General features: G+C 51.0%; 1 long non-coding RNA gene across 1 annotated transcript in view; it reads right to left on the bottom strand.

Annotated features, from left to right (window-relative positions):
- Positions 1–5,120: 5,120 nt before the first annotated feature.
- Positions 5,121–22,536, bottom strand: part of LOC117801136 — a 107,786-nt gene continuing 90,370 nt past the window's right edge. The window contains exon 3 of the long non-coding RNA XR_004623622.1: positions 5,121–5,896. This is a non-coding gene — a long non-coding RNA (uncharacterized LOC117801136). The remainder of the gene's footprint in view (positions 5,897–22,536) is intronic.

The following is a 22,536-nucleotide window of genomic DNA, read 5'->3' as shown; positions in this document are numbered from 1 at the left end:
AGCAAACTGAGGCCCAGTCCCGCCGATATTCTCTGAAGAACCACACAGAATGCACCTCATGATTCCATGTACCAGAGGGATGGAAAGAGAGGAACGTTTATCTACTGGCTCCCAGCCGCCACTGGTCAGAGGCTGTCCCACGGGGTTAACTCCTTCACCCTTCCTGGTTGGACCCAGGCCAGTGCCCAGGAGTTTTCCACAGTCGCATCAGAGATGCCACAGGGAGAGGCAAGAGATGCAAGGTGCAGCTGAGATGAAGATTGTCAAGGGCTCTGAGCTGGTTGCCATGACAATAGCATAAAAGGCGGGCCTACAGGATATATGTGAGGGTTTGCCAGGTTTCGCAAAAATATATTATGCTCAGTTAAACTTAAATTTTTAGATGAGCAATGAATAAGCATATGCCCCATGCAACACTGGGGACATGCTTCTGTGAAATAAATCATTTATTGTTTATCTGAAATTCCAATGTGGCTGGGCATCCCGTGTTTTATTTGGCCACCTTTTGCGCTGTGCACAATGGGGCTCAGGCGGTCATACTAAAGCCCCAGCCCTCCCCCCTCCACAGTCGCCTTTGAGATTATATCTCCCTGCCCTGAGAATCTTGGATGTAGAACAGGATCACTTAAGAGTGATGACCTGTGCTCTGCTGTGTAAGGACAAGAGAGGCAAGCTAGAGAAAATGCAGCGCGGTCATACGAAATGGGACTCGGAATGTCCACTTTTTCAGGGTCTCCAAGCCCAGGGAAGGACTCTTGTGCATGACGCGGGCAAGACCTCAGGCTGAGAAAATCCAGGCTGGTCCTGCCCACCCCCTACCCCCTCCACGGTGGAAGCATCCCCAGCAATGTCAAACGTGAAGGCCTACAGAAAATGGGAGAACAGAAATACTTGTTTTCATTAAAAATGAGAACACAAATGTCAAAAGCTTATGGGTTTTTTCCCCCCACAAACCCATTTGCTGTTTTGTGGCAGACCCCTCATCTCAAAATATACCAAATGTGATTCTTTTAAGAGCACTGAATAGTTAGTAGATGTTTCCTATTTTAAGTTTAAGAATAAAAAAAATTGAGGGGCGCCTGGGTGGCACAGCGGTTAAGCGTCTGCCTTCGGCTCAGGGCGTGATCCCGGCGTTTATGGGGATCAAGCCCCACATCAGGCTCCTCTGCTATGAGCCTGCTTCTTCCTCTCCCACTCCCCCTGCTTGTGTTCCCTCTCTCGCTGGCTGTCTCTGTCTCTGTCAAATAAATAAATAAAATCTTTAAAAAAAAAAAGAATAAAAAAATGGAAGGTGTTTAAAAAATAATATTGTCTATTTTTGTTTTCCTTGTAGCTTCATCAATTCCAGAATTTTGACACNAAAAAATTGAAGGTTTAAAAAATAATATTGTCTATTTTTGTTTTCCTTGTAGCTTCATCAATTCCAGAATTTTGACACCTGTCTGTTAGTGAGGTCTTCTCAGCCCCTGCGCCATCAGAAGCTCCTGCTCGGGTCCTTCGCGCAGCCAAAGTGACAGTTCCACCGGAATCCCGCAATTTCATCCCCCATCCCTGGTGAGGACAAGGCTAATTGTACAAAGTTGTGTTTGCCGGGCTGGAACCTCAACTCTACCTCACGGCCTGTGCCTCTGGACAGGACGCAGAAGCTGTTCATCACCTTTGCCTGGGACCAGCCCCCATCAGCACCTGTCGGAGCTGTAAGGATTCCGGAGCATGGCTCCTGCTGAGCCCTAGCTCCCAAAGGGGGGTGGAAAGGACCATCGTGTTATCTTGTCCAGCCTCCTGGTTTCATCGATGAAGACGCTTCATCCCACAGGTGGGAAGTGACAGGTCCAAGGGCCACACTGGATTTTGCCATTTGACAAAGTCAAGGGAAAAACCCCATTACCCCAGCGATGGCCTCACCCCGCTCCCCCACCCTCTCTGATTGTATTACCTCCATATTTGTGCTGCTCCATTGCGGAAGGAGGCTGAATTGATGACAGACTGAACTTCCGCACGTAACCCGTAGGGACCAGTCTTCAAAGAGTACTACTGTGAACATCTATTCTTCGTGACTCAGAAGGCAGGTCAGAGCCTTACATCACTCAAGGCAGTAGGCATGAACGGCTTGTTGTAGGGGAGATCTGTAGGCAAACCCCAGTTCTGTCATTTAATACTCACGTAACTTTGTACGATCAGATAATCTTCCAGAAGCTCAGCCTGCCTGCTGAGCTGGTGGACAGGTGATCTCTGCCCGACTCGTAGAGTCATTGTGAGCATAGATTTCCCACACATGACCGTGCAAAAAGGTGGACACGTCAGCTGTTATTGTGATGGAAGGGCGTTGTGGGAAAATGCTGGTTTAGGAAACTTCCCGCCTATATTCTGTATGAATGATCTGGCATACTGTGGAAGACCAGTTATTGGTTATATGCTTTCTACCACGTCCACCACACTCCTGGACTGGCTTCCTCCCCTGGCCCATGTAAACTGCTCTCCATTGCTTACAAATGTGCTGTCCAATAGAGCAGCCGCTAGCTACACGTGGCTATTTGCATTGAAAACATAAATAAGGCAAAATAAAGTAAAAATTTAATCCCGTAGCCACATGCACCACATTTCAAGAGATCAATAGCCACATGTGGCTAGTGGTGACCGTAAAGGACAGTACAGATAGAGAACATTTGCACCGTCACAGAAAATTCTATTGCCCAGTGCCATGGGAGGAGAGTCAAAACTCACATAAGCCACATGATCTTTCATGATTTCATCCCAACCTACCTGTCCAGGTTCAGCTCCTGCCTCACCCGCCCATCTGCGCCCTTAGACTCTGCACCAAAGCCCTGGTTCTTCCTGGCCTGTATTTGCAAAAGTCTGTGACTGTCCTCATGTGATTTCCTTTGTCAACAGTGCTCTCCTTACTCTACACCACACACCCCTCTTCCTGACCCCCGCTCCTGCCTGCCTAGCAAATTCTGCTCACCATCCCAGGCCCAGCCAGTGCATAAAGTTCCTTCTTCGGGCCCATGCTCCATTATGCTCCCAGAAGGAATCAATCAGTCCTTTTTCTCTGGTTCCACCGCTGGTGTCCGCATCCACACCTTGATGGTCTCAGGGTGTTTGCTCCTGGTCTCTGTTGCTGGTCTCTGAAGCCCTGGGGGCAGGGACTGGGTCACATGCATCTTTGGACCCACGAGGCTCTGGCCAGGCTAGGGCAGAGTGGAGACCTTGACCCATGTCTAGGCCACATGTCTTATCTCTTGCTACCACCTCTCTTCCTCGTCCCAGGGCTTCACGGCTCTGATTTAGTCACAGTTGTTTGCCCTTAAGGGAAGGGCTTAGCCCCAGACTGCTGGTTCGCCCCCAGCCAACAGAGCTGTAGAGAGAACCCCACTTGGGAAGCAGGAACTCGGTCCTTGTCAGTGGCCATGGAATAGAGGTCAGCTGCAGAAAGCAGGCCCTGAGGGCGAGAGTCTCCTTCTGGGAGGGAGGGGACGAGGAAGGGCAGTCTCGGAACCCACACACACTGCCCATTCTTCCCCAGTGGAATACTCCCCGCCTGACCTCTCCGGCGCCCAGGCTGGCAGAGCTCCCAGCCTCCCACACGGGCATTCTCCTCAGGCCACTGCCCCCCGTGCCTGCCCAGCAGAGCCTCCCGCGGCTGAGGGTCCTCCACGCCTGCTCCCCAAACCCCCTTCCAAATGAGCGCCTCTGTGCCATACCCCTCACCGCTGCTTCCACCCATGTCTGCTGTGCTCTTAGAACGGCCACCAGCCCCACATCTTTCTAGCTTCCTGGCTAGATCCTTCCCTCTCCTTCCCTTCTCCCCCAAGGCCACCTCCCGCAAGCAGTCAGAAAGCCCTGCCCCATACACCCCTGCAGGGGCTTTAACTCTGACGCTGGACTCATCCTTCTCATGTGGGCCACCTCCCTGTGGGAGCTTCCTAACCAGGCTTTCCTCCCCCATTCGCCCTGGCTGCCGGCCCTCCACTGGAACACGCCATCCACTTTCCCACCGGCGAGCCTCTTCTGGGCCTCAGAGTGCAGCTCCAACATTACTCCCTGCGTGGAACCCTGGGCTTACATCCCCACCCAGCCCTCCTGGGTTCACGTCCCACCGAGACACCTGGAGAACGGTATTGCGCCTCACCGTGCCTCAGTTTCTTCATCTGCGGGGCAGGATCATAGTGTTGCCGCCAGCTGTTGAACAGACTGAAGAGAAACTTTGTGAAAGCACGTAGCTGGGCGCCCGACACGTAGCTCTTTCTTTTCTCACTACCATTGGTGGCAGCGGTGGCGTCTCACAGGCCAACGTCATCCACCCTGCCTCCCTGCTCCAGCCACATTTTGCCTGCATTTCTAGCCTGGGGCTCAATTCTTTGGCTATGCCCATGGCCACCTTACTCAGAACACACAGGAATCAAGTCTGCCTTATCGGTCACCTCCCCAGGCCCTGCCCAGAGCAGCCCCATGAAGGGCCTCACCCCCTGCCCTTCCCTCCTCTGACCCTGCCCCACACCCCCCAGGCCCGCTGAAGGCCCCTTTAATTCTGACTCCACAGAAGTGCATGTGGATGAGAGGGAGCTGTGAGTGTGCAAAAGTGTGAGTCTGAGAACATGCGGGGGTTCTGAAAGTGAGTCTGTGTGGGTGTGCAAGTGCGTGAACCCCACCATGTGAGCGTGTTGGACAAAGATGCTTGCCACACAAATCCAGCAGTTTCCCTCCCCCCTTGGCTATCCTTACGGTCAGAATTTCTACATTTCTGTCACCGGTCAAACATAATCATGCAAAGCTACAGAACATTCATTCAATTGGTTTCCAGCTCCTCCGTCCTCCGCATTTCCCGTTGCTACCCTGCGGAGAGCACACAGGGCTGAAGAGAAATAAGACAGCATCGCAAAGACCTGGGAGCCACTGTGCCCTGTTACACGGAGGTACAAAGAATGTTCCATCACCTCCAGGCGGCTTGTCTGGCTGGGAATTGGGGAATTTGTTCTGCCTGCACAATCAGATTAGCTAATCTTTAGTGAGCAATTGCCCTGTACCAGGCACTTCACTTATCAGCAACAAGTCAACTCTCAGAGGTAGTGACTCAAAGTATTTCCGTTTTTTTCAAATAAAAAAACGAAGGCACAGAGAGGTGAAACAACTTGCCCACGGTCACACAGCTATAAGCGATGGAGCCCAGAGTCAACCTAGGAGGTGTGACCATAATGCTTGAGTGTGTGGCTACTAGATTTACTGCCAGAAATGGCTGTTTCAGAGTTCTGTCCCACCCCGTGCCTCTGAGATCTGAGCTAGAGAGAGAGAGAGAGAGAGAGAGAGAGAGTGTGTGTGTGTGTGTGTGTAACCAGGAAATGAAAACTGGGCACCTCGGGCAAATGCCAGAAAGAACAGAAGAACGGGAGCCAAGGAGAGGTCTCATGGTTCTCCAAGGTTCACCAGCATAGGTCTCTGAACCTCCTTCCACCCCACCCCCGCCCCGGCCTGGAGCCGAGCGTAAGTGACCCCGGCCGCAGGATCAGCCTGACACCGGGGGAACGCCAGTTGGACCGTAGGCAGCAGCAATTTGTTCCTGGTTGAAGCCAAGCCATTTGGAGTTGTGGGATCCGCGGATGTCAGCACAGGGTGGGGCTGCAGAAGCCAAGCTAGCCATCAGCCCGTTACTGGAGTCACTAGTGCTTCCAGAAAGGCTGCCGTGGTGGTTCTCCAAAGGAGGCCCAAGGGCCACAAACAACAGGATCTCCCAGAGAGCTCGCTAAATTGCAGATTCTTGGGCCCCACCCTACTGAGCCACAGTCTCTGGGACTAGACCCTGAAACCGGCCTTTTTCACAAGCCCTCTGGAGATTCAGATTTGCTCTCCGAAATGCACAGCCAGCTGTGTCTTCGACCAGGTTCCCCAGAAGCAGATCCTGGAAGGAAAAGGAGGGCTCTTAACATGAGGATTTACAATGGAGGTGCTGCCCAGAAAAGTCAATAGGAAATGAGGGAGCAGGGGAGGGAGGAAGGAACCGGGTAGGGGTGTGGGCTCCGAGGAGGTCCTGCAGATGGTGCCTTCTGCCTGATCCCACTGGGGCTCTGGAATCATCCAAGGGAATCCAGCCACCCCAAGTCCTTCAAGGATCAGCATCCTGAGCACATCTAAGACCTTGCGCATTTGCTGGCCCAAACTGGGTTTTACTGGTGAAATTGGGGACTTGTTTATTAGCATGATGAATGATGAAAATGGGTTCTTTTGTGAAATTAAAGCTACTCAGGATATATAAATTGGCTAACGTAGCTTAGAAACAGCCCTCCCGCTTTGCATAAGGAACCAAGGAAACCTAGGCCTGTACCTAGTTGGGCTTCTGGGACTTACAAGTAATTTAGTGGTCCAGCCTTTGGTCAAGAGGCTTTCTACTAGTCTAATGCTGATTGTCATCATCTCAGGAGCCTGCCTTTTGAACTGTGATTTTTTGCCTCGAGTAAACTTTCCTTGGGAGAACAGAGTGTCTGTAGGACCCATGTAAGCTGGCAGAACAGATGCGCGATCATGCCTTTTTGATTATGAACGCCTTTTTGAGAACTGTAGGTAGGAATCTGGTCTGAGACTAGCCTAGGGACAGCTAACCTCACCCAACTCAAGCTTCTTTGGCTCTGCCATTAACCACTGAGAAGAATTAAGGGCCACACCTGAGCAGATCAACTCAGGCTGGCTGTGACAGGGCAGACAACTGGAAATGACACACTTAACATGGGATGAGCAAAGGATCTTTCCAGGTGTTTGAGACTGTGGGTGGGGTTCCCTAGACCACTTGCCTCAGATCAACCTAGGAGCTTGTTAAAGAGCACATTCCAGGGGTCCTTCCAAGAGCTACTGAATTATAATCAATGGAGGTGAGGGGGCTTGGAAATTGGTATTTTTAAGAAAGCGTCCCAGTGATTTTCTGTACACTAAAATCTGAGAACCACGGTTAAGGAAATTGCTTCTCACCTCCCTCCTCGCACCCCCAGGGTCAAAGCTGGTTGGGGAAAGAACAAGAATCATCCGTTTATTGTTCTGCCTTGATTCTATCTGCAAGTCTACTTTTGATAAGGATGGAGCCTCCAGGAGGAGAAAGTTGTCCCAAATAGGGGGGCCTTACTCCAGTAAGGAGAATTCAAACAGCAGGGCACACCTGGTGCCCACTTCCCCAGCCAGACCCTGCCCTGCCCACCCTGAAAGCCCAGCCATGCCCACCATGGCCGCCATTCAGCAGCGGGGAGGAAGATGGCGCTGGGGGGAGAGCATAGTCTTGGATGAATACATGAAGGGAGTAGGAGTGGGAACTGCCCCATGAAAAATGGGAGCAAAGGCCAAGCCCTACTGTGCCGTCTCTGCTGACAAGAGCCTCACCATGAAACCGAAAGCACTTTGATGATGATTTTGTTTTCTTCTAAACTGGGAGAGCAGTTTGAAGACGTTGCAGCTGATGGCAGAAACGCTCCGATCTGCTATTTTGAGGCGGTGCGTGGATGTCCCAGCAGGAAGGGGCTGGGACAGGACCACGTGACGACAAGACAAGGGGAAGGTGGAGAATCAGTGGTGGGATGCACTGTGAACAATGTCACCCAGACCCCGACCTGTGAAAAGGCAGACTGAAAATTTCATTACCACTTTTGATGGGATTCAGCTGTGAAGATCGACAAGCTCTCTTCTAATCTCCAAGCTGCTTCTTTGTTTCAGTCCTGTGTTCAATCATCTTTATCCCCAGCGTTCTCCAGGCAACTATTTCAAAATGTCAGTTTAATTAGGATCAGGCCCTTGGTTAGTAAATAAACCTATTTTTGCTTTTTAAAAAAAAACCTTAAGAATTTAAGTAGGAGTCAAGTATCCACCAGAGCTTCTGGCTATCATCCCTCCGGGAATGTCATTATGCAGGTGCGTGCTTGTAGGACCTTGTAAAGTTAAAAATCTTTACAACTTCTCTGACATTTAGTTAAACAAAGATGTGGGCAGGTAGGGTGGGAGACGATGGGCTGATCTTTGGTGGCAGTGAGGAAATTAGCTACAGCCAGTCTTTGTTGGGGGAGATGCAGAGCGAGGAGTAGAATGGAGGGGTGCCTGGGTGGCTCAGTCGTTAAGCATCTGCCTTCAGCTCAGGGTGTGATCCCAGAGTCCTAGGATTGAGCCCCACATAGGGCTCCTCTGCTGGGAGCCTGCTTCTTCCTCTCCCACTCCCCCTGCTTGTGTTCCCTCTCTCGCTGGCTGTCTCTCTCTCTGTCAAATAAATAAATTTTCTAAAAAGGAGTAGAATGGAGAGTGACGGCCCACCCCCAAAAACGGAGAGAAGAGAGAGTTATTCTAATGAACAAAAATACGAGGACTGCCACTGCCTAGTCAAGGACCCTGAGCCAGGCCTTGAGCTAAGAGCTTCCCTTTCCTGATCTCGGTTAGCTCCCCCAAGCAGCCAAACGTGTGTCTAGTCTTTCTCTTTGCAGATGAGGAGACTGACCCCCAGATGGGTTCAGGGACTGCCCAGGTCACTCAGATGGAAAGCGGCAGAGTCCTGGAGGTGACCAGCATCGGAAAGTGGGCCAGGCCTGGGGGAGACATGGCAGAGGCCTTCAAGAGGGAGAGGGCAGGAGAGGGTTGGGAACCAGGTGGGGAGCAATGAGAATGGACACAGGGAGCAAGGGGCTAGTGGGGAAGGTAAGACTTGGCAGGTGAGGCATCCCCCACCCCTTGCCCAGGAGGCCCCAGGAGTCCTAAAACGGATGCTCTCCTGCATCCTTAGACTCTGATCAAGGAGAAGAAAAAAGGAGGTGGGGGAAGCCTTGTTAGCGAGGGCTCAGTTACAAAGTTGAAATACAGCAAATCTCAGAGCCAAAATTTGCAAGCTCACCTCAAAGCCTGGTGTGCTTCGGATTTCAGTACTTGCAAAAACAGGGGTCCCGGGGAGCTCCTTGCTCCTTTTCCCCCTCCCTTCCTCCCTCCCTTCCTTCTTTCATTTATTTTGTATTGAGCTCTACATAAAACATTGTTCTTCTGGAGTGTGCAATGTATTGATTTGGAACATATGTGTATTGCAAGCGATCACCACTGTAGTTTCAGCCAGCCCCTGCATCGTGTCTTTAGCATTTCTTTGTTGTGATGGGAGCATTTCGGATCTAGTCTCTCAGCTCCTTGGAAGTATATAATCCAGGATCTCCAGTATTCTTGCCTCCGAGCACTAAGCCGTGCGTTAGCACTCCCCACCTCTTTCCTCTTCCACTTGCCCATCTGTTCCCCTTGAGCAACATCTCTCCTGTTATCCGCCCCCCTCCCAAGCCTCTGGGGACCACCAGCCTCCTCTCTTTTTCTGTGAGTTCAGCTTTTTTGGGTTGCACGTATAAGTGATATCATGCAATATTGTCTTTGTCTGACTTATCTCACTAAGTATAATGCCCTCGAGATCCATCCATGTTGTCACATGTGGCCAGATTTCCTTCCTTCTCATGGCTGAATAATATTCTCTAGTACACAGTATGTGTCTATATAGACATTTCTTTAACCATTAATCTGTTGACAGACACCCAGGGTGTTTGCATATCTTATCTGTATCATGTTGTGTGTAGTGCTACAGTGAACAGGGAGTACAGATCTCTTCGTATCTTGTTTTCATTTCCTTTGGATGAATTCCCACAGGTGAAATTACTGGATCGTAGTTCTATTTTTAATTTTTGGAGGCACCTCCGTACTGGTTTCCAGAGTGGCTGCGCCAATTTACGTTGCCACCAGTGGTGCACAACCTCACCAACACTTACTATCGTTTGTCTTCTTAATGGTAGCCATGCTAACAGGTGTGAGGTGCTCTCTCGTTGTGGCTTTGATTCGCATTTTCCTGATAATTAGTGATGTCAAGCTTCTTTTCATAAATGTGTTGGCCATTGGGATGTCTTCTTTGGAAAAATGTCTGTTCAGTTCCTCTGCTCCTTTTTTAATTGGATTGTTTGGCTTTTTTGTTGTTGAGTTGTATGAGTTCTTTATATATTTTGGATACCAACCCCTTAACCAATATATGGTTTGCAAATATTTTCTCCCAGGCCGTGTGTTGCCTTTTCATTTGGTTGATGGCTTCTTTGCTGTGCAGAAACTTTGTAATTTGATGTACCTTTTTGCCCTCTCTTTCTATCCAGGCATGTGGCCAACACTGAGGACATCCACTCTGAGCCAAACACCAAGGAAACAATTTCCCATGCACCTTCCCTTCTATTATCTTCTCTGATCCTGGCACCTATTCTAAGAAGTGTAAAGTATCATTTCCATTTTAAATGATGAGAAAACTGTCAGAGGTCCTCCAGCTGGTCACTGGCCATGTGTGGACTTGAACTCAGATCTCTCAAGTCTATACTCCTTGTTTTGTGTTGTTTTTCCCACACCCTGTCGCTCACCCTGACTTTTTCCTTTCTGAGGCAGCTGTTGAACAAAGTCAGCCAGCCCCACGAGATCCATCCCTGCCCCTGCCAAGGTTGCCATCAGAGAAGGGACAGGCCAGGACAGTGAAAGAGCTCTCTGGCAGGCAGCCCTGAGTGCCCCAGGTCATGGGCCATCCCAGGATGAGCTAAATCTGCCCCCACGTCCCCACCAAAGTGCCAAAGGAGCAGGAGACCAAAGGAAAGAACATGTTAACCATCTGTAAATCTCTTCCTTGAGAGGTGTGAACACTGAGGACCAGGACACACTGTGTACTCCCTGGGCCAGGGGCCGGGTAGGCCAAGGAAGCTGCTGGAGGGACAGTCAGTGGGAGAGCAGAAAGGAAGACTGGAGGCTGGAGGGAGACCGACCCAGAAAGGTCAGGGCAGGAACGGACGGTGGGTCGGGACCCAGCTCCCTGAGAGATCGGGGGGCAAGCCTGGTGTGAGGAACGGGCAGCATCACCAGACCCTGGCAGGGAGAGCGCGCTCCCGCAGACTTCTTGCTGGGAGTCGGGGCTGGGCTGGGTGTGGGGCGGTCCCCGCCACTGCCTCCGAGGGTGGGCCGAGGGGACCGAGATGGGAAGGAGGTCGAGGCTGAACTCTGAGGGGATGCCTGGGGGTGGGGGCAAAGCGAGAAGCACCCTGGCCTGACAGATGCGTCTGGCAGCAGAATCTAGAATTCTGCCTGACCCAGAGTTTTACCACGTGCTCTTTTCTGTTTCTGTGATGACAAAGATAAGAGGGAGGAAAACAAACCAATGAAACAAGCAGAGCTCCTCTCTCACCTCCTCTGACCCTGGAGAAAGCAAGCCTACTGGGAGGCGGGGGGTTTAGAGAGAGCCCCCGAGGAAGTTCAGTATAGGGCTCCCACTCGCCCCGGATTCAGGAGGACCACCCCCGCTGCCCGGGCAGCAACCGGGGAGCCAGCCCCACCTGTTCCCGCTCCCACCCCCTGGCTTAGGAAAATGATTCGGGATAAGCTGCCCCTGAGATGGACGCTGGCCCAGGCCATTCAATCTCTGGAAGCCACGGCCCGTCCCCTTATCTCTGCAGCTGTCAGGCAGCCTGGACAGCAACAGGCTCCGGTTACAGGGTATAAACAGGCCACAGAATTGGCTGGCTCGAGTCTGGCCCATGCCCTTGGCTCTTCTGTCCTAAAGGGGAGCGGGGGAGACGGTGGGTGGGGGGGGGGNGGGATTTGCAAGGTGGGCCTCTCCCTGTCTGCCTTCCGCCCCCTCCTCTCCTTCTGCACTCCTCTGAATTTCCTCCGGAGACGATAGCTCTTCCTTCCCAGGGTAGTCATGTGTATGGGTCCCTGTGACCTCTGCGTGGGCCGAGATACGCATGGGCAGTCCATCTTACGAGTGTGTCAGGTCAGAATTGTGTTGCTTTTGGCCAAAAGCCATCCCATCATCTGTGTACATACACATAATCTCTTTCATTCAAGCAACAGATACTTGTAGGTACTTATCTTCCCCCCAGTCCTAACCTGTGGGACTGCAGGTTTCTATCTTTTTTGGCTCTATGAGTCCCCTGTTGCACCCAAAATGGCGTCCTGTATTCTCAGCGTGTTTAGCCAAGAACTGCAGGTGACCAACGTGGGTGAGCATGGAGGGGCTTTAAGGGCTAACTTTGCAAACCCAGCAAAAAGGACCTTTTTTTCCTCTGGAAGAGAAACCAGAAATCCAAGACTGGTCTTCTCTCCAAAGGGCCTCCCCATGTCCTTCAGAACCAAGGACGGCTAGGCCAGAATCTTCTGCCTGGTGCTGGAGAACTCCAGAGGGCAGACAGTATCCCGGGGTGCCCAGCCGGGTCTATGAATTCTGATTACAATGTGTGTATTCCAAGTAGAGTAGAAGCCGCCACTGGAAGGTGAACCACATCTGTCAATCCAAGCAGAAGGACTGGCTATCGAAAGGACAGAAAGATCGGCTTGACTCCACCTCCAGGTTCCTCATTGGGAAGTTCGTGGAATTTTCTCTGTACTGCTAGATTGACCGTGATTATCGATCAGTTCTCAGTATTGTAAGTGGGTAGGTCGCTGCTGTTTGATAGCCATGTGCTCTCGAGAGTCTCTTCACTTCCACATTAGGGCTGTTTCCTTCCCATAAAATGAACGCAGTGGTCTGATCTGTCTCTATGTGGCCAATCTATGTGCTTCTCAAGCTATCTGTGTCTCGTGGATCCATGTGTGCCCATCAGTCGTGCATATGAAGGAATGGCAGTGGTCTTTCTCATTTGGATAATGTGGAAAGACAGGTGGCTAACAGAGCAGAGGCCTGAGACCTGACGTTGGGTGGAACACAACTCCGGGAAGGAACAGCGGGCAAGCGGAGGCAAGGAACAGAAGACAGACTTGAGAAGGCCAAGCTCGGAGTCAGAAGGAGCCGGTGTGCACTTACAGAGAGGCCAGGTCAGGCCAGGCCAGGATTTGGGGCTTTTAATTCTGCAGCCACCAAGGTATCTGCTTTCTAGCATCTCCAAGGTTGGGTTGTGTAGGTTGGTGGGGGGCTGGGGGGTGGGGAGGGGTGTGTGTGTGTGTGTGTTTTCACTTGACTGACTTCAAACTTCCTTCTTGGAAGGAAACATTTCCTTCTCCTTAGCAGGTGTTTATCATATAAAAAATTAAGAAAACTTTCTATACCACAGGCACACACCATGTGTGTGTGCCTGGCCCCTTACCACCCCTCCCGGACAATAACGTAGCAGCCAGTCTTGCACATGGCAGAGGTGGGCACCAAGTCCACTGCCCTGCCTGGAGCTCAGGCCCCTTGACCCAGTGAGGGTCTCACCCCTACGTCCAAACCCTAGCCTATCCTCATTTAGATCTTCAACAAACCTGTTAGCTGACAAGTCCTCATAGAAGCATGCATGCACACACGCACGCAAACACACACACACACACACACACACTGACTTAATAAATGCATGTTGAATAAAGACACTTCATTACAAATTAAAGGAATTATTTGAACATGTGACCATTTTTGCATGCCTACAAGATTCAGGGACCTGTATTAAAATTAGGCCAATCGTACTAGATTCATTTGCTGGAGCAGAGAAAACCTGATTCCAAGCTATGGAGCAATTTAATCAAAGAGCTAAACTATTTTTGAAATAGCCCTGAATGATGATCTTCTTTTCTGCCCTGGGACAGTCAAGCACATGGGCCTTGGCATAAAAATGTCCTTGAGCTCCAAGCCGGGGTGAGGCCTGAGGCTAAAAAGACCTTCAAGTACTTCCAGTCCTTTCCACACTCCTGGAAGGTTTTGAAGGAAAAAGGAGAAGAAAAAGGAAAAAAAAAATCCTTTGGTTTCGATAAGCACCCTCAGTAGTTGCATTTGTCTCTTCAGACGGGGTTGGCCTAAGAGTCTGCTAAAAATACAATGCGGGGGGGGGGTGGCCATGCGGGGGAGGGAGAATGTTTAAACGAACCACTTTCATTTCTGACTGCCTCCCTCCACAAATTCACGGCAACCGGGAAGAGGCCCTCCAATCGCCCCTCTTCTCCGTGCTTTTTGGGCACTTGACTAGGGCACATTATTTTTTAAATGAAAGGGAAACAACACTCTTGTTTTGATTCTTTCTGTGGGGCTCAAGAATCTCTGAGATGGAGAATGCCTCCAGCACGGAGCCGTCCGTGTTCGCAGCCTGCCCCCTGCCAGGGGTGAGGGCCCCGGGCTGGAAGGCAGGCCCCCTCCGTGGGTAGCAGGACCCGGCAGATCCCAGAGGTGGACAGGAATCGGTCTCACCGGGTTCCAAAGGGCTGGCCAGCTGGAAACACCCAAGTATCCCGTTTCGCAGCTTCCAGGATCTGGTCATCCATGTCGCCCTTGGAGTTTGCCCAAAAGGAAGAGAAGAGGAGAACCCAGCAGGAGCTGTCCGGTAGCCGGGTCGTTAGCTCACCGGGTTCCTTGGAGCCGGCTTCAGCTCTTCCCTTTCAGCCAAACCCAAAGGTTACTGGAGCAGGCTGGGCCTGCTTGGGCTAGGAGGGCTGAGTCATCCGCGGGACAGGGTCGCAGCGGCTCTAAATTACCCTGTGTTTAAGGAAGGCTTTCTAAAACCCTGGCTTTAGGCTCCGAGTCTTTATTTATATCTCTCACAGGAATATTTTTCAAACTCATGACAGTGCACACTGCATTGCTTTGGGGACACTCCAAGCACCTGGTCTCCTCTATAATGAGCCCTGCAGGCGACAGGCCCCCAGAGTCCCTGGGCCTGGACTCTGGGGCGGCTCACACTCACAGCCACAAGTACCTCCCCTTGCCTCCAGGCCAGGCCCCATCTCGCGCTTGGAAGTATGTGCACCTCGCTGGCCCACCATCACAGGCAGGCACACATACCTTCAGACACACACACACACACACCCCAAATCCAAACTACAGAGAACCCACTGGAGCTCTGTGCATTCCAGAGGCCGCCCCTGTCATGAAGGAACGGGCACCCCACAAGAATTCCTCCTGTGGGGCCGGCAGGGGTCAGAGGCCCACTTGCCTGCCTCAGAAGTACTATCAAGGGTCTGACAACTTTTCATGTCCTTTGGGAACTTGGGTTTGTCATGGTCTTACAAGATGCAGGGAGAGGGTACCTCGGACTACAAGCTTCCAACAGTTCACAGCCTGGGGAACAACGCCTCGGGCCGAATGCTCCCAGGTCCCAGTGAAGGAGCCATGCAGACCACCCTCCCCATTTGATGATCTAGAAGTCAGAAGCCAACAGGCGGAGAGGAGGGAAAGAGGGTTCCGCTTGTCTCTCCTGCGAATAAATCACTCCAGAACCACTCTGCAGCCCACACTTTAACGTTGTCTCTATCGCCACCTCCCTGGCCTGTTCTTTCTCTTCCCTGCTTTGTAATTAGATAATGTTGTGCCGTTTGGTAAATTACTGGTTGTTATTTATGTATTCCCCTTGGTCTCTTTACTATTATTTGTTCTTTTCAAAGTCGCTTCAAGATGGAAGGAGAGCGCCTCATTCTTTCCATTGTCCTGAGGAACAGAGAGGATCAAATACGTTGCCTGGGGTCACCGAGGGCATTGGATGGGATGGATCTGAGGCCAGCCCTGTCCCCAGACCCTGCCTGGAAACTTCCTTCTGGGACAAGGAACCTAAGACACGTTGCGGTTCCTTTAATTCACCCAGCCCGATGTCTGTCCTCCCAACCCTGGGTTTTGGCTTCCAAATGACCCAGAACCGACCCCGGGGCTCACTTGGCCACCTTCTGGGAATCAGGACTCTCCAAGGTTTTGAGGCGAGGCTTTATGAGGCTGCCCTCACCTGTCAGTAGAAGAAAGGGTTAGGGCCCTATGTGGGGCAACAGTGACCCTATTATTGATTGAACCACAATGCCAGAATTGGTTAAAATGTCAAAGTTTTGCATTGGGTCACAGAGTAGATCCCCATTTCCTCCCTCTCCTTCCTTTGTTTCCCCCACTCGTCTTAAACACCTGCCATTCACACACCTTCCCTGCCTCTAGCCTGCCAGCATCTCAGGGACCATCTGAGCAAGGACGTGCGCCAGGAGTCCCTGCCTCCCCACCAGGGCATCGAAGCAGCTTTCTCCCAGTACTTCAACGGCACTGGAATGCCCACTTCTCCCGGACTGTTTTTCCAGACACATTTTGTTGTCGTTGTTGATTAAACTTCCACAAAGGACGAAATCTTGCCACATTTATCTCACGTAAACGTTTGCACCTTATCCTTCCATGCCTGTCCAAAGGTTCCAATTCGGTTGCTTTTCTCCTGTAATCATGTTCAGCTCCAGAGTTTCTGCTTCAGGAGGTCTGGGTGAGATTCCACAATTTTTGCATTGCTAACAAATTCCCAAGGGGTGCGGATGCTCCTAGTCTGGGGACCACACTCTGAAAACCACTGGCTTAAACAACAAGGAGAATGTACGCTCTCAGAAGCAAAATGCCCTTGGGGAGGGGTGGCTCTAAGGTTAGCTGACTCACTGGCTCAATCAGGTCCTCAAGGACCTGGCTCCACTCTGCTCCCTCATCCTTGGCATCGCAGCCTTAACCTTGACTGGGTCCTTACAGCTGCATCCTGGTCCAACAGCTCCAGGCATCGCCTGCAGACCAGCTCATGGCCAGTAGAAGAGATCACCCTTCTTCAGAGCCAAGAGCCTCTCTCTGAAGTGGTTCAGTTGATATCTCCTTATACTACCGTGGCCAAAATTCCATCACACGCTTGTGCCTAAACCAATCACGACCATGGAGGCAGAAGTGACAGTGATTGGGTTACACCAATCAGTCCCCGCGAAGTAGCTGGCCATCGTGGGCTCCGTTGACCGTGAAAACATTCGTATCTCACCTACAGTTTTGTGCCTATGAGATTACTTACCGGTTGTCTGTTCAGCAAACATTCTCACCCTCTATCCTGTAGTGACAGACCTGAAGCCCTACTTAGAAGGGATGGGGACATGACGTAACAAGGGGACTCACGTTCAGGAAACAGTGGTTCCTAAACCAATTAGGGAAACCCTTCCTGGGACCGAACTAAGACTAGTGCAGACACCCTCTTCCTGCAAAGCTTGCTAAGCAGGGATTGCTGGTGGTCATGTACCCACCAGGAAGAGTGAGCCTCTGGGAAGGGGTCAAAATTAACCTACAGTCGGAGAGAAGCATAAAGAAGCAGAGATAAGCAAACAGCAACAAGAAGGGGTCCCAATGCCTGCAATTCTTCCTTTATTTCTATGGGGCACCTCAGTGTCCTGCCCAATTCTGGAATCAACGTCTCATTTGTCTATACTAACCAGAATTACGTTTCTGCTTTTTGCAGCCCCAAGATTTCAGCTTTAGACACTGTGTGTGATGGGAGGGGCAGAAAGGAGGAAGAGCAGACAGCCATAGAGAAATGGAGGGAGCCCGAGCCACTTTTCTTCACATCTCATGCCCCACTCTTGGCCATGACTTCCCACCAAAGACCCCAGGCCATCCCATGATTGGGATTCAAGAAAAGCACAAGGCCCCTGGGAATGCTGAAGGCTGGGCAGAGGCAGGGGAATGACAGAGAAGGACTGAAGGACACCACCCCTTTCTCTGCAGATGAGAAGCCTTGGCCTCAAAAAAGGCTTTGCCCCCAGCAGCCCTCCTGCCTTCTCCAGCTGGGACTAAGGTGGCAGTGGGGTCAGATCAGCCTCCTGCAGCAGGAGGAGAGACCGAAGGATTTCTCTAAGGGTAGATTTCACCCTCGGGTTACCAACCCCAGAATGAGTTTCCTTCCGAGATTGTGTGTGTGTGTGTGTCCAGGGAAGGGAGTTTCTCAAGCATGTGCTAAAACAGAACATTGTTTATTTGTTTCTCTGTTTTTAATGATCATACCAGTAGAACATGCCAGCAAGCTCTAAGGCAGTAAAGGTCTGCTCAAATGTTTCTGTTCCCAAAGACATCAGCCACAACAACTGCAGTCGCTGCTGCTCCTGGGCTCCCCCCACCCCCCGTATTGACCACCTACTGCACTCTGGCATTGGACTAAGCCATTGACCTAGAATGCCCGCACCAGAGCATGTGACAGTGTGCATGACCGTGATCCCACCCCAAAGTCAGAGAAATGGACTTATTTCTCTTCCATTGGCAATGCAATGAAAGCAATGTTTACTTAGCCTTTTCCTTGATGATGTCCAGTGGTCCGTACCCATTAGAAATTGCGGTGGGAGAAAGCAAGCTAGGGAAGGACAGGAAAAAGAGACGAGAGATAGGAGAGAAATGTCACAATTTGGCTAAAACATGAGTAAAGGAACCTTCTTCTTCTAATCACTGGCTGGCTGGAGCTTTTCTTGCCTCCAGTTGCAGGAGACAGAGATGATCTCCCCAACTGGGTCCCGAATAGGATCCCTTCAAACATATCAGGGGGTAGCTGGTGGGCCCGGAGCCGGATTTTGGCTAGAAGAACAGAATGAAAAAGGCAGAGAAATGGGTGTGGATGTTTGCTTCTGTTGAAATACTATTCGTCCTTCACGTCTCCCTTCCCTGTGAAGTTTTCGCCAAACTCCTTCCCAGCTCACCCTCGGCTGCCAGAAGCCACTCTCCCCTGTCCATCCTGCGGCGGCAGCAGGACCGCACTCTGCAGAGAGCGCCCATCAAATGCTATCGGTGTTTGTGCATCATAAGGGCGCCCGTATCTAGAGGCACAAAAATGTCTATAATTCTCTACCCTTCCTCCCCTCAAGAGGTTGAGCCCGGTGCCGCACGCCTTGAATCGGGGCTGGCCCTGTAACTGGCTTTAGCCACTAGAATGCGACCAGAAGCAACTTGACAGGCGTTGCAAGTCGGGGCCTCAAGAGGCTTTGCACGCTGCCCCGCACTGTTTTTGGAAGCCTGCGCCGGCACATGACTAAGCCTGAGCTAGCCCAGGAGGGGATGAGCCATCATGCGGAGAGAGGTTCCAGTCGTGCACGCCATCAGGACCAGCCCGCGGACCCACCAGCCCGCCCACAGACGCATGAGCAAGCCTCGGGGAGACGCACAGAGCCCCGTCCAATTCCGCACCACTGCCCGGCTGCTCCACTGACGCAAGCGGCAATGGAGGAACGGTGCCACAAACCAAGGACTTGGGGGGGGGGGGCTGGGGTTGATCATGCAGCGAAAGCTCACTGACGCCTATCTCTGTCCCTCGCCAGGAAGGGGTGCCTCCAGGGCGGGTAATCCTAGATCTCTCCGCGCCACTCTTCATGAGTCTGTTCTGAGCCGTTCCCGATTCTCCGCCAACGCCGGTCAGAGGGCGCAGAGCGCAGACGGGAATGCAGCGGAGATGTTGGTAAAGGGCAGAGCCGCTGCGCAGCGGCCCGTACGTGCCCGGATGTGACTCCCTGGCACCCGGCCACCTCCCCGAGGCCTGTGCTTGGGAAAAAGGTTACCTGATCACCACTGCCTTTGTCTATCAATTCACTCGGGGCTGGATTAATCCCTGCTCAGTTTCTCCCTCCTCCCTCGGCCCCATCCCCAGTCTGGCGGCCCAGATGATGTAAGCAGCAACCAACCCTGCGGCCCGAGCAGCCAGCCGGCTGGCTCACTTCCGTGTCCGTTAAGGGAAGGCAGACACTTTAGAAAGAACTGGAAAATATTACCAGCCACCCACTCCACTCAGCTCCTCCCTCCCTTGCCCCAGTGTCCACTTCCCAGCCACATACACCCTAACCCCCAGACACCAGAGATGGGAAGTACTGAAGCCAAAGAAAGAAGAAACTGGAACTATAGCCTTGCAGGCCTCAGGGGCTGAGCCACGAGACTCCGCTGGGCATGGGAACCAGTCCTGGAAGGGACAAACTGAAGGCATGTGGAGAGCCTCACCAGTCACCCTCCCCCTCGTCCCTGGCATGCGCTGCTCTGGGGATGTGGTTGTTTGGTGACAATGAATGTGGCACTGAGCAGCCAGAGGGCCTGCGTCTCTGGTGGCGAGGGGGCCACATGGGAGACCCCCATCATTTAACCGAATTGCCAAACTCGCTTTCCAGGGACTCAGTGGGGGCTTGAGGTTGACAACTTGCACAGACCCGGGGAGGCAGAAGGTGCTCTGTTTGCTGACTTCAGGGTTTTTGAACCCCTTTCAAGACCCTCACTACTTCTCCCACCATGGAACAGGCTGAGGAGAATGCTACCATTAGAGTCAGCCCCTCCTGCCTTGGAATCCTGTGCTGTTGGTCCCCCCTCCCCCCCCCACCGGATGGGCCCCCTCAAATCTGCGAGGTCTTGACCAAGCCCATTTAGCTTCCTAGACCCAGCTGCCTTATCCGCAAAGTGCAGTTGACAAGGCATCCCTACCTCACGGAGCCTTTGAGCAGAAGAAATAAGAGAATGTCAGTAAAAACCAGTTGCACAATAGCTTGGGAAAACCAGGTGCCGGATGGGAACTCTGACCTCTCCGCTCAATTTTACTGTGAGCCTAAAACTACTCAAAAATTCGCTCTATTATTACTTTTTTTCAAGTGTCAGACGAAGGTGTGTGGAGTGGATGGTGGAGGGCTGGGGCTCCTTCACTTAATGCTTAATGATGAGAAAGGAAGAGCAAAGTTGATGGCAGTGTTTCTATCCTGTGAAGTCTGTGAAAAAGGGGTTCTTATTCCATCAGGGTGAGGGCATGTATGGACTCTGGGAAAGGCTTTGGACCGTCTCAGGCTGGAGCTGGGCTCCGATTCTACTAGGAGCTGCCAATTATGCAAAACTGCCCCCCAGTCACAGGTCATGCACATCCCCCAAGGTAGGCCAATGCCTCCCAAAGACTTTTTCAATGAGACCTCCGCGGAAAAGGCCGTTCTTCCTTGGGGTAAAGATGGCCAGTGTGAAGCTTGGCACGTGGGCAGAAACTGAGGTAAGGGACAGTGAGTCCTGTCCTCCTCTCAATTTCCTGTTTCCAGTTGTCCCCGAGGCCAGCTGCACACAGCCTTCCCTTGCTTTGGTTACAGGAACCCGCAAATCCCCCTTCGAGCCTGCACTGGTTATGGAAATTCTGTCATCTGTGACTATGCTCTCGGCCACGGACCACGTACAATACAACACGCTTGTAGTTTGCACACTACAATGCCGACTCCTTGTTCAAAAACAGTGTCACTTCCTGGGAAAAAGGGACATCAGAAACAAAGGAATTGGAAAGCCATGCAAGACAGCATTAGACGTGGAATTAACTTAACCAGAGACGTAAAGGATCTATATTCTAGAAACTATAAATCACTCTTGAAAGACATTGAGGAAGAACATAAAAAGATGGAAAAATATTCCATGCTCATGGATTGGAAGAATTAACATAGTTAAAATGTCCATACTACCCAGAGCAATCTACACTTTCAATGCTATCCCGATCAAAATACCGAGGACATTTTTCAAAGAACTGGAACAAATAGTCCTTAAATTTGTATGGAACCAGAAAAGGCCCCGAATCTCCAAGGAACTGTTGAAAAGGAAAAACAAAGCTGGGGGCATCACAATGCCGGATTTCGAGCTGTACTACAAAGCTGTGATCACAAAGACAGCATGGTACTGGCACAAAAACAGACACATCGACCAATGGAACAGAATAGAGAACCCAGAAATGGACCCTCGGCTCTTTGGGCAACTAATCTTTGATAAAGCAGGAAAAAACATCCGGTGGAAAAAAGACAGTCTCTTCAATAAATGGTGCTGGGAAAATTGGACAGCTACATGCAAAAGAATGAAACTTGACCACTCTCTCACACCATACACAAAAATAAACTCCAAATGGATGAAAGACCTCAATGTGAGACAGGAATCCATCAAAATTCTAGAGGAGAACATAGGCAACAACTTCTATGACATCGGCCAGAGCAACCTTTTTCACGACACATCTCCAAAGGCAAGAGAAACAAAAGATAAAATGAACTTGTGGGACTTCATCAAGATAAAAAACTTCTGCACAGCCAAGGAAACAGTAAAAAAACTAAGCGGCAGCCTACCGGAATGGGAGAATATATTTGCAAAGGACACCACAGATAAAGGACTGGTATCCAAGATCTACAAAGAACTTCTCAAACTCAATACACGAGAAACAAATAAACAAATCATAAAATGGGCAGAAGATATGAACAGACACTTTTCCAATGAAGACATACAAATGGCTAACAGACACATGAAAAAATGTTCAAAATCATTAGCCATCAGGGAAATTCAAATCAAAACCACACTGAGATACCACCTTACGCCAGTTAGAATGGCAAAGATAGACAAGGCAAGAAACAACAATTGTTGGAGAGGATGTGGAGAAAGGGGATCCCTCCTACATTGTTGGTGGGAATGCAAGTTGGTACAGCCACTCTGGAAAACAGTGTGGAGGTCCCTTAAAAAGTTAAAAATTGAACTACCCTATGACCCAGCCATTGCACTACTGGGTGTTTACCCCAAAGATACAGACGTAGTAAAGAGAAGGGCCATATGCACCCCAATGTTCATAGCTGCATTGTCCACAATAGCCAAATCATGGAAGGAGCCGAGATGCCCTTCAACAGATGACTGGATTAAGAAGCTGTGGTCCATATATACAATGGAATATTATTCAGCTATCAGAAAGAACGAGTTCTCAACATTTGCTACAAGATGGACAGCACTGGAGGAGATAATCCTAAGTGAAATAAGTCAAGCAGAGAAAGACAATTATCATATGGTTTCTCTCATCTGTGGAACATAAG

Source organism: Ailuropoda melanoleuca, chromosome 2 (assembly GCF_002007445.2).
Source record: "Ailuropoda melanoleuca isolate Jingjing chromosome 2, ASM200744v2, whole genome shotgun sequence".
NCBI lineage: Eukaryota > Metazoa > Chordata > Mammalia > Carnivora > Ursidae > Ailuropoda > Ailuropoda melanoleuca.
The sequence above is the reverse complement of the archived record's forward strand: the minus strand, read 5'-3'. Positions and strand labels throughout refer to the sequence as shown.